Source organism: Callithrix jacchus, chromosome 1, assembly GCF_049354715.1.
Source record: "Callithrix jacchus isolate 240 chromosome 1, calJac240_pri, whole genome shotgun sequence".
Taxonomy (NCBI): domain Eukaryota; kingdom Metazoa; phylum Chordata; class Mammalia; order Primates; family Cebidae; genus Callithrix; species Callithrix jacchus.
Window position 1 is genome coordinate 156,677,549 of NC_133502.1, and position 6,118 is coordinate 156,683,666.

The window sequence follows — 6,118 nt, forward strand, 5'->3', positions numbered from 1 at the left end:
ACAGACTACTGATAGGTATATTAACAAATCTTAAACGCTATGCTGAGTGAAAGAAGAAAGAATATGATTTCATTTATATAAAGCCTTTGATCATGTAAAACTAATTTATAATGACAGAAGTCAGATAAGTGTTTTCCTGAGGTAAGGAATATGGCAGGGGAGAGGGGGTGGAAGAGGAGATCAACTACAAAGGGCCAGGAGGGAAGTTTCGGGAGCAATGGAAATCTTGTGTGTCATGATTGAAGTGGTGGTCACACTTGTATATACATTTGTCAAAATTCATCAAAGTGTACACTTAAAATGTTAAGTATTCTATTCTATATCAATTATGCTGGAAGCAATTTGATTCAAAAAGTAAAGATCATAAAAATAAAGAGGAACATGCACACTATATTATAGTTTACAAGGGGGTTCAATTGTGATTGTTTGCTCAATATTAATCCTTACCACCACCTTGTGAGTAGGCATACATACAAGCTCTTCTTGTGAAAAAGTCACAAAATTATTTGTTTCATTCCTAAGCTGCACTGTGTCACTTGGCTCGCTTCATCTACACACTTTGGGGGAATAAGAACCCCCACTCCCTATGCACACAAATTATAAAGATGCTTTGACTGGTTCATTGCCTAGATATGGAGGGTTGCCTACGGTAATAATGGTTATACTGATTATTTTTTCTACTCCATTATTGGCCAGGCATTGCATGAAGATCTACTCAGGTAACTCTCAAAACAGTCCTGGGAGGTAGGCATTATGATCTCTATATACAAATGAGGACACTGAACCTCAGCAAATTTAAGGGAATTGCCAAAGTTCACACAGGCAGCAAGTGGCAGAGCTGGGGATCTCAGTCTGATGGACTCAAAGCCCCTGCTCATTCCACACCACCACATTGCCTCCATATTTCAGATAAATGGGGCTACTTCTCTTCAGGAACTCAAGTCATTCAGAGGAGCTGGCTGGGAGTGGTCCTTTGGAGAAGACTGAGGTAGAGTCAAAAGAACTTCAAGTCTAGGACAATGTGGTCTGCACCCCAAAAATCATGTGGGACCAATGCCTCCCTTACCTGATAGATGGACACTGAGATCCAAAAGAAAGGAGGGTGTCAGTCAGTGAAGAAACAAGGAGGCACATTTGGGTAACTTCAATAAAGGATGCTGATGGGAACAAGTAGGGGAAAACTTCAGCATGGCCATACAGGCAGCAGCCCCCTATGTGAGATGATGTTTCTGGTAGGAGAACTGGAGCCACACAGTTCTTGATGCAAAGTGTTGTAGGATGGAGATTTCATGTTGGGAAATATTTCAGGAAGACCCACTTTTCATTTAAAGAAGAAAAATTAAGGGGGCATCAGAGTGTGATAGATTATTAGGATTGATTTGATGTTGAGTGCCCACTCTAACAATTGATGAAAACAGGTTTGAAGTAGAGAATGCTGACATAAAATCCTGGCTCTGTACTTACTAGCTGTGCAATCTTGGGTGAGTTACTGCACCTCTCTAAGCCTCTCTCTTCTCAGTTGGCAGATGCAAATAATGATGCCTACTTCATAGCAGAGATGGGAGATAGCTGCTTGCAAAGTGCTTTCCTGGGTGTCTACTACCAGGTAAATGTTTGACCCTCTCCTCTTGTGGGTAACCACTTAAAGCCTTAGGCTTCAACCTTGATTTGAATCCTTAAATTTTAGCTCTGCTGGCACTTGTCTGAAACTGCAGCTGCCCCTAGGGAGTGGAGCCTGTTGGAAGCCAGTCCTCTTCCCGCTCCTTCCTGCTTTTCCTGTCTCCCTAGGTCCTGGCATTCCACCTACTCCCAGGATTAGTACTGCCTACCCCTTGCTTCAGACTGCCACAGCTCTCCATCATCAACCTGCCCAGAGGATCTGCCCTAACATTCCCTGCACAGGCTCTGATGACAAGGGTGGAAACAAGTTTCTGTTCTGATAAAAACTCAGTCACAAAAGTTCCAGGCATTTCTGCTGAATCCCTGTATAATTGGACTTAACAAAAGACAAACCCGATCATGTCATGTTCTTGATTAAAATCTGCCTCATATTTCCTAAAGTTCAAACTGCTTAGCATGGCCTGCCACGTCCCACAGGACACAACACACGGCACCCTCTCTAACTTCCTCTCTCACTACCTCTACAACCAGCACCGTAGGCATCCTCTACCTTCCAGCCAGACTGAATTACCTTCCCTTCCCAAACCTGTTCCACTCTTCCTTGCCCCAGGGACTTTGTACATCCTATTTCTCTTGCCTGGAATCCTTGTCTCCCATCTCCTTCAACACCCTCTGCCTGGCTTGTCTCTGTTCTTCCTAAATCAGTTTAGCCATTATCTGATAAGTTATCTCTGACTTCCAATACTTATTTGGGGCCCTTCTTGGGTGTAGCCCTGGCTTGCTAAACTTCGGTTTTAAGACTAATCACCTTTAGTTGATTTTATTGTTTCTTTCCCACTAGACTGTAAGCACATTGAGAGTGGACCTGCATTTAGATTCCTGTACTCCAGCACCGACTAGAGTGCCTGCCATGGAAGGGGCACTCACTGAGTGCTTATAGAACAGATACATGAAAAGAACTAAAGGAAGTCAGGAAACACACTGGATGAATGACAACCACATACCTGTGAGGTAGGTGATGGGCCTTAGAAAAGACAACCCCTAGAGGAAATAAGGCAAAAGTAAGAATTTCTGTAATAAACTTTCTGTGAGATTTTTCAAAAAATCTGAGCACATGGAGCCGACTGCAATCCAAGACCACTAGACCACCCTGGAAAAGCACTGCCTTCTTCTCAGAATTCCATGGGAATCCCTGTCTGCCCACATTGTGCTCTCAGGCCACACAGTCTGAAAATGGAGTGTCACATTTTTTCGTCTGAGCTATGTGCTGGTCTGCTCCAAATGCGGAAGGAAACAGCATTCTCTAGGCACAAAGAATGCACTCAGACCCACTGACTAGGAATGTATTTTGAAACCAAAAAGTTTGGGAAGAGTTAAGCAGCCTGGAAGCTTTTAGAGATCTGTAGCAAATGAGATTCAGCACAGAGACCTCCCAGGATGTAGGATTTGTACCAGACAGGAATCAAAGTTGTCCCAGATCTGGTAAAGATTTCTGAGGGCTGAAGTCATTGTCAAAGATCTATTTGCAGCAGGTCCCCAAGGTTGGTGCTAAGATGCAATGTCTGTTCTCATGCAAGACCTGCAAGGGCAAGCTTCTTTGCCCCAGCTGATGGGCAAATTTTGACCAATAATAGGCTTAGTTGACAGGACCACTGAATCATTGTGATATTGTTGAATAGAAATACTACAGGCTAATGTCTGGCTGTGACATGGACTGTTATTAATGACTGTCTCCTGCAAGCTCTATTTTTTTCATATCTGAAATGTAAACCCAGTGAAGCTGTATTCCCAGCGGACCATACATTAGGACAATCGGTCTAACAGCTGACTGATCTAGCACAGCAATTGAGAGGGTCGTTTGTAGAGTCTGGATGCCTAGATTGAATCCTGGCTCCACTATTTGTTGTGTGACTTCCTTCCTTAAACTCCAAGTCTCAGTGTCCATATCTATAAAATGGAAATAATGAGAGGATGCACAAGAGTAAAGGTTCAGTAACGTGAAGATTCAGCACAAAACCCTTGCAAGTTCTTGTGACACAATCAAATCAATAAATGTTAACCATCATTAGTAAAACGGGGTTATCCTTCACAGTCCAGGGTGAACAGCAGAACCAGGACAGAATCTTTGCTTCATTGGTTCCCCTTACAATATTCCAAAACAACCTTGCAGCTTCAACTCGAAGACAGTCACTGATTTGGCTTTGTTCTCCATTTCAGTCAACACGTATTTACTGAGATGATGTGTCCAACCAATGCTGGCCTCTGAAGCTCTGAGGCTGCAAAGATGAAGAAGAAATGGTCCCAACCCCATCTGAACTCACAGATGTCTGGGAGAGTTCAATTCAAAAAGACATCAACACAGAATTAGCTCTATTTTATTATACTGTAATAAGTCAAGTGAGAGAAGGAGGCTGAGGGGACTGTCGTCCCACAGAGAAGGGGCCTAAAGTATGTGAAAGGCTTTCTAAAGGGCAGGAGGTGAAAGGGGGTCCTCAAAATAATGGGAGGCAGAATTTGGCAGCTGAAGAAGGCAAAGTAAGCAAGTCCAACACAGGAAAGAGCCACAAAGCCCCAAACATGCCATGCTGTCTGGGAACAATTGGAATGAGCTGGGGATATGAGAGTAATTCGCTTAAGCTAGAGGCCAGAGTACGAAGGCAGTGATGAATTGGGGGCTTGGTAGGTAGAGGCCTATTAGGGAGAACCCATGAGCTAAATGCAGATTTCTCAACCTCGGCATTATTGACATGCTGGACAGGGTGATTGCTGTGAGAGGCTGTACCGTGCACTGTAGAATGTTTACCCCAGGCCTCTATTCACTGGATGCCAGTAGCAAGTCCCTCTAACACACCCCTTTTGTGACACCCTAAAATATCTCCAGATACTCTAAAATGACCAGCAGAAGTGAGGGTAAAATCACACCTTCCCCTCCCTCTGTTGAGACTCACTGGACTAAATTAAGGACTTTCAGTTTTAGGCTGGTTTAGAGGCTCCTGAGGTAAAGTAGCATGGTCAGATACGCAGTTAATTTGGATTATTTGGCATTAGAAACAGAGCACAGAGACAGCCAATCTGGTTCAGGAGCTACTGCAACAATATAGGAAAGAAATTATAAATGACAATGGAAATATTAACCAAGGGATGTTCTCTCTCTCTCCATCTATGTAATATAATGGATAATTAGTATATGTACAAATATATAGTGTACATAATATATATAGTAGCATATTAATGCACACACACTAATTAATGCTATAAAAAAGGGAAGAGTGACTATAAGAGAAGAGAATGATAAGTCTTTTTCTCTTCTCCTAGGATAAATATAAACTTTTTTTGAATTGTTTATAATTCTCCATAATAATTATAAATACCATCATCATACTTTAAAATTGCTAACACCATTACACAAACATTAGCTCATGGAATTCTTGCAACAGCCCCCTAAATCAGGTTTTATAATCCCCATATTAAGGATGAAGAAAGTGAGGTTTAGGGAGTTAACAATTTACACAAAGTGAAGCAGCCAGTTAAGTGAGTGGGGACTCACTTCTTGAGTGCAAATTTCATTCTCTTTCCACTGTATCCTGAAATATGTTTCATAAACACAAGGCTTATGGTACTCTGATTCATTGCAATCAGTTTGATCTGGGACATATAAAATAACTCCATTTAGTTTTTCAAACAATACATTTCCAAGCAAATGACCTCATAAAAATACAAAAGGAAGAGAATCCCCCAAAGTGGAAAGTTTTGTATGACTTGCATGCTTGCTTTCTTTTTTCTCTCTGTTTCGGTATTAATGAAAGATGTGCTCTTTTTTTCCTTACTCTGTCCACGCTCTCTACGCTCAGCAGCCCTAGCTGAAGCACAGACCCCACACACTAACTTGTCCCTAGAAACTCTTCAGGCTTCTGTGAACTTGAAACATGAAGTGAGTGTGCAGTTGGCCACACCACATAGACCACTGAGGAAGTGGCAGAGAGGATCAAATCCTTTACTTAATTGGTTTGAACATCCCTTGTTGCCAACAAATCCTTCTTGTTTATGTTTGGAAGGAGAAAAATTAGGTTATTAAAATTAATTTAGTTTCATTTAAATTAATACATCATAATTGTATTTAGGTACGAGTTATAGTGTGATGTTTTGATATATATTAGAGAGGTTGGAAACATTTAAAATATTTTTGCGATTTGGAAATACGCAAGACTTTATTAGCTATAGACTAAAGTTTATTCCTCCTGTCTAACCGAAATGCTGTACCTTGTGATCAACATCTCCCTTTCCCTATCCACCCGGCTTCCTACCCTCTGGTAACCATCATTCTACTCTCTACTTCTATGAATTCAACATTTTTAGATCCCACATATATGTGAGATCATGTGGCATTTGTCCTTCTATGACTGGCTTATTTTAGTTAGCATAATGATCTCCAGCTTCATCCATGTTGTCAAAAATGACAGGATTTCTCACCTTTTTAAGGCTAAGTAGTATTCCATTG

At 41.5% G+C, this 6,118-nt stretch overlaps 1 long non-coding RNA gene across 2 annotated transcripts in view; it reads left to right on the forward strand.

The window, feature by feature from the left end:
* Nucleotides 1-5,640, forward strand: part of LOC118143707 (uncharacterized) — a 46,830-nt gene extending 41,190 nt beyond the window's left edge. For both annotated transcript variants that reach the window (XR_004728071.3, XR_004728070.3), the window contains 3 exons: nt 1,520-1,606; nt 2,462-2,631; nt 3,838-5,640. This is a non-coding gene — a long non-coding RNA (uncharacterized LOC118143707). The remainder of the gene's footprint in view (nt 1-1,519; nt 1,607-2,461; nt 2,632-3,837) is intronic.
* Nucleotides 5,641-6,118: the final 478 nt, after the last annotated feature.